This window comes from Onychostoma macrolepis, chromosome 15 (genome assembly GCF_012432095.1).
Source record: "Onychostoma macrolepis isolate SWU-2019 chromosome 15, ASM1243209v1, whole genome shotgun sequence".
NCBI lineage: Eukaryota > Metazoa > Chordata > Actinopteri > Cypriniformes > Cyprinidae > Onychostoma > Onychostoma macrolepis.
Window position 1 is genome coordinate 30,594,146 of NC_081169.1, and position 11,175 is coordinate 30,605,320.

General features: G+C 37.7%; 1 protein-coding gene across 4 annotated transcripts in view; it reads right to left on the reverse strand.

The window, feature by feature from the left end:
• Window positions 1–3,978, reverse strand: part of LOC131554332 (arf-GAP with Rho-GAP domain, ANK repeat and PH domain-containing protein 1-like) — a 75,400-nt gene extending 71,422 nt beyond the window's left edge. Inside the window, exon 1 of one of the 4 annotated variants that reach the window (XM_058799608.1) lies at window positions 3,800–3,978. The gene's annotated coding sequence lies outside the window, so the exon portion shown is untranslated. Of the gene's footprint in view, window positions 1–3,655; window positions 3,673–3,799 lie in introns of those variants that run through there. The other 3 variants (XM_058799604.1, XM_058799607.1, XM_058799606.1) reach the window with 3 other exon arrangements.
• Between the last annotated feature and the right edge of the window lie 7,197 nt (window positions 3,979–11,175).

An 11,175-nucleotide genomic window follows, 5' to 3' on the forward strand; every position in this document is an offset into this window, starting at 1 on the left:
TGTGGCCTCCAGTTTGAAAATAACAAATTATGAGAAATATAAAAATATAAACCAACAGCAAATTAAAGTCTTGATTTCTGACCTGTCTGTAGACAGCAGAATCAAATATTACAGTTAGAAAAAGCAAACATAAAAAACAATTATGTTAAACATATTTAATTAATATCTTAATTGAACATATTTGAAGGCCCTAAAAATACATTAAATATATAAATATATAAATAAAAACAATTCTCAAATTTTGCATTCACCACTTTGAATTTTCTTTTTTTTTTTTTTCTTTTTTTTTTTTTTAGAATTGCAATTTATGTCTTGATTTCTGGACAATCTGTAGAAAGCAGAATGAAATATTATTACATTTAGTGAATGTAAACATAAAAAATTATGTTAAACATATTTAATTCATATCTTAATTGAACATATTTGAAGGCCCTAAAAATACATAAATATAAAAATTAAAAAAAATTCACTGACCGCCCCCAAGGCAAAGTCTTACAGCCCACAGTTTGAAACCCCCTTTTTAAGTAGAAAGAATGAGTCACAAACAACGGAAGCCATCCTACCGCCGTATACTGAAGCATATGTCAGACTTCAGACACACATTCAATCCAGAAAACCATGAGGAGGAGGAATAAAACTGCTCTGTAATTAAAGGCCATGAAACACTTCACAGCCTCTATAACATGAACAGCCTCTTCTGTTCAGAACGACACATTAGACAGAAACAGGATGAAAACAGCAAACAAGTGTCTCAGTTGTGGTTAAAGTCTCACTGACACAAAGTCACAAAAACACACATGGTGTGAAGTTTTGACCAGCTAATCAACAACTCGAGAACTCGCTGAAGAGAGACGGATGATGCATCTCCTGCTCTACACTTACACAAGCACAAATAAACACTGCAAAATAAACAGCATCAACCAGGGAAGGATGAATGGGTGCCGTCAGAATGAGAGTCCAAACAGCTGAAACATCACAAGTAATCCACACCACTCCGGTCCATCAGTTAACATCTGGATAAGACAAAAGCTGAGACAAATCCAGCATTAAGACGTTTTTGACTAAAATACAAGTCCATAATCCATAATAACGCTTCCTGTTTGGACTCTCATTCTGACGGCACCCATTCACTGCAGAGCATCCATTGCTGAGACACTGATGCAGAGACACATTTCTACAAACCAGAATCATGGAGAAGACTGCTGATCTGACAGTTGTCCAGAAGACAATCATTGACACCCTTCACAAGGAGGGTAAGCCACAAACATTCATCGCCAAAGAAGCTGGCTGTTTACAGAGTGCTGTATCCAAGCATGTTAACAGAACGTTGAGTGGAAGGAAAAAGATGCACAACCAACCGAGAGAACCGCAGCCTTATGAGGATTGTCAAGCAAAATCCATTCAAGAATTTGGGTGAACTTCACAAGGAATGGACTGAGGCTGGGGTCAAGGCATCAAGAGCCACCACACACAGACGTGTCGAGGAATTTGGCTACAGTTGTCGTATTCCTCTTGTTAAGCCACTCCTGAACCACAGACAACGTCAGAGGCGTCTTACCTGGGCTAAGGAGAAGAAGAACTGGACTGTTGCCCAGTGGTCCAAAGTCCTCTTTTCAGATGAGAGCAAGTTCTGTATTTCATTTGGAAACCAAGGTCCTAGAGTCTGGAGGAAGGGTGGAGAAGCTCATAGCCCAAGCTGCTTGAAGTCCAGTGTTAAGTTTCCACAGTCTGTGATGATTTGGGGTGTTTACCAAGAACTTTTAGAGCACTTCATGCTTCCTTCTGCTGACCAGCTTTTTAAAGATGCTGATTTCATTTTCCAGCAGGACTTGGCACCTGCCCACACTGCCAAAAGCACCAAAAGTTGGTTAAATGAGCATGGTGTTGGTGTGCTTGACTGGCCAGCAAACTCACCAGACCTGAACCCCAGAGAGAATCTATGTACAATACAATCCACTGTCAAAGAAACCTGGGCTTCCAGACCACCTCAGCAGCGCCACAAACTGATCACCTCCATGCCACGCCGAACTGAGGCAGTAATTAAAGCAAAAGGAGCCCCTACCAAGTGTTGAGTACATGTACAGTAAATGAACATACTTTCCAGAAGGCCAACAATTCACTAAAAAAAATTTTTTTATTGGTTTTATGAAGTATTCTAATTTGTTGAGAGTGAATTGGTGGGGTTTTGTTAAATATGAGCCAAAATCATCACAATTAAAAGAACCAAAGACTTAAACTACTTCAGTCTGTGTGCATTGAATTTATTTAATACACGAGTTTCACAATTTGAGTTGAATTACTGAAATAAATGAACTTTTCCATGACTCTCTAATTTACTGAGATGCACCTGTACCAATAAACCAGAACACAGTTTAGTGATGGTAAATATGATGTTTATTACCCATCGATAGTGCTGTCAGTAGGTTTTGGAACTGAAACAAGAGAGAACTACCACTTCTGTTTATCAGAAAACTAATCGTGTAATTATATCCAAATATCACCTGTTTATCACTAACGTGATAATAAAGATGTCAGATTGCTGTCTGTCTCTCATCAAGTGCTGCTGCTTGTTTACTTGCATTTGAAAGCATTTAATAAAGCTGATGTGACAAATAAAAAGGCAAATTGGTTATAAATTCACAAGGAACTGGAAGTGTTGATGAACATTCACTGAAAGAAACGCTGAACAACATCAGGCTCGACTGAGCCGCTTCAGTGTTTATAACAAACATCGACCTGATTAACATTCCAGCCACATCACAGGACTAGTTAACCCCTCCACACACACCTCACACAGATCTCCATTATGAGCGGTAAAGGAACTGAAATCGTCCTGTGCATGCAGAGCGCGACTGTAGTAGTGCATTAGTATTAGTATTAGCTATATCTCTTTAAGAACTCTATTAGTCAGCCCACAACGACTGTGAAATATTGTGGTTTAAGACCACATCCCTCAAACACACACACACGCACACACACACACACACACACACACATATTAAACATACCTAGTGCTGTTAGACTCACTCAAACATGCTGTTTCCTTCACGCTCAGCAAGTGCATCTGAACACTCTCACACACTCTCACACACACACACACACACACACACACACACACACACACACTCTCACACTGAGTTATTTACCGGGTAAAGAGACAAACATTCCAGCAACTGAGCAACCAGAGAGAAAGACAGAAGCAGAAACACAGAGAGACAGACAGAAAAACTGAAAGAGAGATAGAAATAAGGGACACAGACAGAAAGAAAAACAGAGAGAAAGATGGGAAGACTAATAGACAGACAGAGAAAGAGACAGACAGAAATACAAAAAGAAAGACAGAAAAACAGAGACAGAGAAATACAGACGGAGCAGAAAACAGACAGAAAAACTACTGAAATGTGAATCAGAAAATACTCGGACTGTCAGTCTTTTCTCACACTTCTGACTGAAGAATTTTCATTTACAGAAGAAGAATTGAAGAAGAGTGATTTCTAAGCGATGAAATATGTCAGAGCATTACTGAAATGACATCTCGTCGATATTCGCTGTAGAAATGTCCTGTTATAAAGGCCTGGACACTCTGTTTTTTATATAAGATTGATATTTATAGTTAACGTCAGCTGTGTGACTGCAGGAGAATCACATAACTTACTGAGGTTTGTTCGAGTTTATGCAGATATAAATCATCGAGGCGTTTCATTCCTTCATTGCTGTGTTACTGACTGAAAAACGCGCAAAAGTTCAACAAACTGAACGTAAATAACTCACAAACAATCTGAATGAACTGCACACTTACACGCGCGTCTGCTGCAGAGTTTGGGCTGGTTTTATCGCTCCGGTTGTTGTTGTTGTTGTCCTCCGGATGGTTGTGTGTGTTTCTCAGCGCCAGTCAGACGCTCAAATCCACTGAAACACTCAGAAAAAGCCTGTAAGAAACTTCCGTAGGCGGCGCGTCACATGAGCTTGTGAGACACCACAGCAAGCGACTGATTTGACGCGACGCGACGCGACACTCTGGGCGGCAAATAATACCGCTAACGGCGGTTGCTATGATACACAACGGTCACATTGTTCAGGGGGCGCGCGGCCGCACTGAAACCTCGAGACGCGTTTGTCTGGTTTGACACGTTCGTATGATTGATTTAAGTGTAATCATTTAATATTATAACCTATACGGATTGTTATCTGATATACAAAAGGAAATTCTCTTTATGAGTCTTTAAAAAATTATATTTTTTCAAATCCTCATCGAATCCTCTCACTCTACTCTGATTGGTCCATCGCGTACAGCGCTGAGAAAAGTCACGAGCGTGGCAAAAGCGATATCCCTGCTGCACTGCTTTCGCATTGAGAATCCACATTAAAAACAGATCATATTTATTTATTTATTTTGTGTGTATATAATACTATATGTGACCACAAAACTAGTCATAATGGTACATTTTTCGAAATTGAGATGTATACATCATCTGAGAGCTGAATAAATAGCTTCCATTGATGTATGGTTTGTTAGGATCAGACAATATTTGTCTGAGATGCAACTATTTGAAAATCTGGAATCTGAGGGTGCAAAAAAATCTAAATATTGAGAAAATCACCTTTAAAGTTGTCTAAATGAAGTTCTTAGCAATGCATATTACTAATCAAAAATTAAGTTTTGATATATTTACGGTTGGAAATGTACCAAATATCTTCATGGAACATGATCTTTACCAGTGTTGCCAACTGCTTTCAATTGAAAGGAGCTAAAACTGGTAGCTAAATGTCACTAGATGACATCATAATGGAAAATTCACTGATCTATATATATATATATATATATATATAGATCAGTGGGCACGATGAGAACTTAGATAAGGTTTGACCAAGAAGTTGTCCCTAAACTTTTGAAAAAAGTCTCAAAAGGGGTGGGGAAGTCGCTAAATCTAGATACAAAATTGCTAAATTGGCAACACTGATTAATATCCTAATGATTTTGGGCATTAAAGAAAAATGTATAATTTTCAACAATGTATTGTTGGCTATTGCTACAAATATAGCTGTGCTGCTTATGACTGCTTTTGTGCTCCAGGGTCACATATAATAATAATGTCATAATAAAAATAAAAAAATGAAGAATATTTTTTCTGTATCATTTATATCATATATATATATATATATATATATATATATATATATATATATATATATATTACTTTATTTATTATTATATTATTATAGTATATAGTGTGTGTGTGTGTGTGTGTGTGTGTGTGTATGTGTTAATTTGATATATTATCTATTTTTCTGTCAATTAAATGTACAAAAGACCTTATTTAAAACTTATTTAAAATATTATATATATATATATATATATATATATATATACTGTATATACTGTATATATAAATATATTATATTTTTCTTTAAAATATGTATTTATTATATATAAATGTGTGTGTGTGTGTGTGTGTGTGTGTGTGTGTATATATATATATATACAATTTATATAAATTAATTTGCTATATTATCTATTTTTCTGTCAATTAAATGTACAAAAAGACTTTATTTAGAACGTATTTAAAATATTTATTTATTTAATATAGTTATATATATAATTTACTTTTTACATTTAGTCATTTAGCAGATGCTTTTATCCAAAGCGACTTACAAATGAGGACAATGGAAGTAATCACATAATTTATATTAGTTTTTATTCTTAATGTAATTAAAAAGGACTTTCTGAGTTTTAAACTTATGAATATGAAAAATCCATATATTATATTCTGATACATTCTGGTCTTTATGGACATTGTAGTTTGATTGTATTTTTAAGTGTTTCTAACAGCAGCATTACACGCGTTGGCCGATAGGTGGCGCTGCAGGACTGTGAGTGAACATTAGTCTGGGTTGTGTTGTGTGTGGGAACAGCATTCTGCACACTGCACAGTACATACTGCCTGATGGAGTTTAGTATGCAGTATGCAATGACTTCAAACAGTAGAATCCTGCATTATTTTCCTAATTACAATGCATGCTTATTTCAGACTGTTTCATTCTCAGAAATAAGAAAATGTTGCATTTGTAATAATTTTTTATTGTGTATAAGTGCGTATAATTAGTCACAGTTGATGTCATCCCTGGTTCATTTTGCAAATTTGTCAAGCCAACCGCATTGCATTATGGGATGCTGTACATTTTATAGTGGGTTCCCTTCATAGTGTGCACACTGTGCATCATATACTGCAAAAACAGCACATGTTCAGTAGAGTGTAGACATCATTTATACTGCGAGACTGTCCGGAGGCTGCACTGAAATGGTTAATTGTCAGCTGATTTTTTTCATAAAGAGATATAAAGTATGACTATAGTGTAGGACGAAAGTGACTCAGAGTCTAGCAGCCGAGCGGCTCGAATGCCTAGTGTGGGCGCTTTAACAGCTCACATCATCTGTTTGTGTGTGTGTGTGTGTGTGTGTGCGACTGAACGCTTCCTTTAGAGGCGAATCACCAGATAACTGAATATTCAGTGATTCGTGTTGATTTGAATCAGGATTTGTGCGCTTGGAGTCTTCACCAGATAATTGTCAAATCAATAGTTCAGCCAAACAATGAGAATGTATTCCCCCTCAGATGATCCGAGATGTAGATGAGTGTGTTTCTTCATCAGGTTTGTAGAAATGTGTCTCTGCATCAGTGTCTCAGCAATGGATGCTCTGCAGTGAATGGGTGCCGTCAGAATGAGAGTCTGATAAAAACATCACAATAATCCACAGCACTCCAGTCCATCAGTTAACATCTGGAGAAGACAAAAGCTGAGACACATCCAGCATTAAGACGTTTTTATCTAAAATACAAGTCCATAATAACGCTTCCTCCAGTGAACAAGTGTTCTGGTCTGAATCAGGAGAGAAATCTGCACAGATCAAGTACTGTTTACAAGCCAAAACAGCTCTAAACAAGTCAAGTCAAGTCACCTTTATTTATATAGCGCTTTTACAATACAGATTGTGTCAAAGCACTTAACAGTATCAAATTGGAGGATAGAGTGTCAGTAATGTATAATGATAAGATTAAACACTCAATTTTCAGTTAAAGGCATTTCATTATTGAATTCAGAGATGTCATTGTCTAGCTCAGTTTAGTTTAAATAGTATCTGTGCAATCAAATCGACGATAATCGCTAGAAATGAAGTGTCCCCAACTGAGCAAGCCAGAGGCGACAGCGGCAAGGAACCAAAACTCCCTCCGAGACAGAATGGAGGAAAAAACCTTGGGAGAAACCAGGCTCAGTCGGGGGTCAGTTCTCCTCTGACCAGACGAAACCCGCAGTTCAAAAGTTTATATTTCTATTCTAATTTTGTTGCAATTTCTAACAATAGTAGTATTATGTAGTTAGGTATTTTATTATATTTTAGTTATTTTGTTATATTTTTAGTTTTATTGTATTTAATCGAGGTCTTCACTGGGGATCTGTCTCTGGGGCTCATCTGGGTGTCCTGGTCTCCGCTGACGATCAGGGCTGTAGACATCATCTCTTGGTGCTGATCCACCATCTGATCGGATACGGACTGAGAAACAGAATAGGAAAGAAACAGACAAATATTAGCGTAGATGCCATTCAACTTACGATGTAACGAGCACATCGTGTGTTATGGGGAGTGTTCCCGGTTCCGGTTGATCTAATTAATGCAGCCTAACAATCCTTTAACGGATTTGAATAATAGAAGTGTATTAGTGTGTTATGTGTAAGCCAGGCTAAAGAGATGGGTCTTTAATCTAGATTTAAACTGACAGAGTGTGTCTGCCTCCCGAACAGTGTTAGGTAGACTGTTCCAGAGTTTGGGTGCTAAATAGGAATAGGATCTGCCGCCCGCAGTCGATTTTGATATTCTAGGTATTATCAGACGGCCAGAGTTTTGAGAACGCAGTGGACGTGGAGGACTATAATGCGATAAGAGCTCGCTCAAGTACTGAGGAGCTAAACCATTCAGGGCTTTATAAGTAATTAACAAGATTTTAAAATCTATCCGATGCTTGATAGGGAGCCAGTGCAGTGTTGACAGAACCGGGCTAATATGGTCATATTTCCTGGTTCTAGTAAGGACTCTAGCTGCTGCATTTTGGACCAACTGGAGTTTGTTGATCAAGCGTGCAGAACAACCACCCAATAATGCATTACAATAGTCTAACCTTGAGGTCATAAACGCATGAATTAACATTTCTGCATTTGACGTTGAGAGCATAGGTCGCAATTTAGATATGTTTTGAGATGAAAAATGCAGTTTTACAGATGCTAGAAACATGGCTTTCAAATGACAGATTGCTATCGAACAGCACACCTAGGTTCCTGACTGATGAAGAAGAATTGACAGAGCAGCCGTCAAGTGTTAGATAATGTTCTAGGTTATTACATGTGGGGTTTTAGGTCCGATAATTAACACCTGTTTTTCAGAATTTAGCAGTAAAAATTACCGTCATCCAGTTTTTATATCGACTATGCATTCCGTTAGTTTCTCAATTTGCGAAGAAATATAGAGCTAAGTATCATCAGCATAACAGTGAAAGCTAACACCATGTCTCCTGATAATATCTCCCAAGGGTAACATATAAAGCGTGAAAAGTAACGGCCCTAGTACTGAGCCTTGAGGTACTCCATACTGCACTTGTGATCGATAGGATACCTCTTCATTCACTGCTACGAACTGATGGCGGTCAGATAAGTACGATTTGAACCATGCTAAGGCACTTCCACTAATGCCAACAAAGTTTTCTAGTCTATTCAAAAGAATGTTGTGGTCGATTGTGTTGAACGCAGCGCTAAGATCCTGTAGCACTAATAAAGAGATACAACCACGATCAGATGATAGAAGATGATAGGATTTTGTTGCGAGAGACTACAGGAGATGCTCTTTTTCACCGGAGGAAGCATTATTATGGATTATGGACAAACTAATGATAACATGGTACCGAGAATGGCCATATATGGTCACATGACACACACTTTCTTGTGGTTTTACTGTACTGTCCACGTGGCTTTACAACTGACATCTAAAATAACAGGAAGTGATAAACACACACACACACACACACACACAGTCAAGTCGAGTCACCTTCACTTCTACAGCACTTCTATAGATCGTGTCAAAGCAGCTTTAGAGTGTTAAACAGGAAAATAGTGTCGATAATGTAAACAAAATTCAATTCTGCTGTAGAGCAGCTTTAAAAAGAGGACGACAGTAAACAGTCAATTTTACAGATAAAAAGTCAGTTCACACACACACACACTGGTTTCCATTTTTGTAGGGACTCTCCATAGGTGTAATGGTTTTTATACTGTACAAACCGTATTTTCTATTGCCCTACACCTAACGCTACCCCTTACAGGAAACTTTGTGCATTTTTAGATTTTCAAAAAAAAACCTCACTCTGTATGACTAAGCTTGTTTCCTCATGGGGACCTAAAAAATGTCCGTACAAGGTCAAAATTTACTGGTATTACTGTCCTTGTAGGGACATTTGTTCCCTATAACGTGATAAATGCCAGGTACACACACACACTCACACAACACACACACATTGCCAAAGAAATAAAATACAATCCACCACTGAGGATCTCACATAGTTTCAGGTTTAAGGCAGAAAACAAACTAGTACTTCTGACTTGTGTGTGTGTGTGTGTGTGTGTGTGTCAGATTGATCTCTTCACTGTCAGCATGATCAGATCTCATTACTGTCTCCTTTCACACTGATAATGAGTCTCTGACACTGACAAGATGGACAGAATGAGATACAGAGACAGACAGATGAGTCAATGAAGCACAAATATAACATTTGCTTGAGTTTGATACTGTTGTAACACTGTTATTTTAACATGTAGAATTTATTTACTTTAATGCTATATATATGTAAATATGATCAAAGAAGGCTGTGAAAATTAATCTGCATTGTTAATGGTTTTGATCTTTTATTTAAAAAAATCACAAAAATCTAACCTTTCATTGGATAATAAGAATTTAAAATGGGGGGAAATATCATTATGAAATAAATATTTTTCTCAAATACATGTTGGGCACAATTATTGGCACCCCTAGAAATTCTTGTGAGTAAAATATCTCTGAAGAATATTCCCATTCATATTCACAATGTTGAGCTCTCCAGGGTGATTATGAACATGAAATTATCCAGCCATGGCTTCCTGTTTCACAGAAATATAAATAGGAGGGAAAACAAAGCCCAAATTCCTTAATCATCATCACAATGAGAAAAACCAAAGAATATAGTTCTGATGTGCAGCAAAAGATAATTGAGCTTCACAAATTAGTGAAGTGGCTTTAAGAAAAGAGCTGGAGCAGTGAAAATTCCCATTTCCAGCATCAGGGCAATAATTAAGAATTTCCAATCAACATAAAATGTTAGGAAACTGCCTGGAAGAGGACGTGTGTCTATATCGTCCTAATGCACGGTGAGGAGGAGAGTTTGAGCGGCTAAACACTCTCCAAGGACCACAGCTGGAGAACTGCAGAAAATAGTTGAGTCTCGGGGTCAGAAAACCTTAAAAAAAAAAATGGTCAAACAGCGGCTACATCGGCACATGTTGTTTGGGAGGGTTTCAAGAGAAATTCTCCTCGCTCATCCAACAACAAACTCCAGCATATTCAGTTATCAGACACGACTGGAACTTCAAATGGGACTGACTTCTATGGTCAGATGAAACTAAAACATGAGCTTTTTAGCAGCAAACACTCAAGATGGGTTTAAAAAGTACCCCATGTGTACAATGAAATATACTGCTGTATTTTTGATGTTGTGGGCCTATATTTCTGCTGGAGGTCCTGGACATCATGTTTAGACGCATGGCATCATGGATTCTATCAAATACCAACAGATAAAAAATCAATAAGTGACTGACTCTGTTAGAAATCTTATAATGGGCCATGTTTGGATCTTCCAACCGTACAATAATCCAAACACAAACCTCAAAAACAACACAAACATGGGTCACTGAGCACAAAACCAAGCTTCTGCTGGCCATTCCAGTCCTCTGACCTGAACCCTGTAGAACATGAGTGACCTGAAGAGAAGAAGCTGTGAATCTAAAGGGTCTGGAGTGATTCTGGATGAAGGAATGGTCTCTGATCTCTTGTCAGGTGTTCTCTAACCTCATCAGGCATTATAGGAGAACATTTAGAGC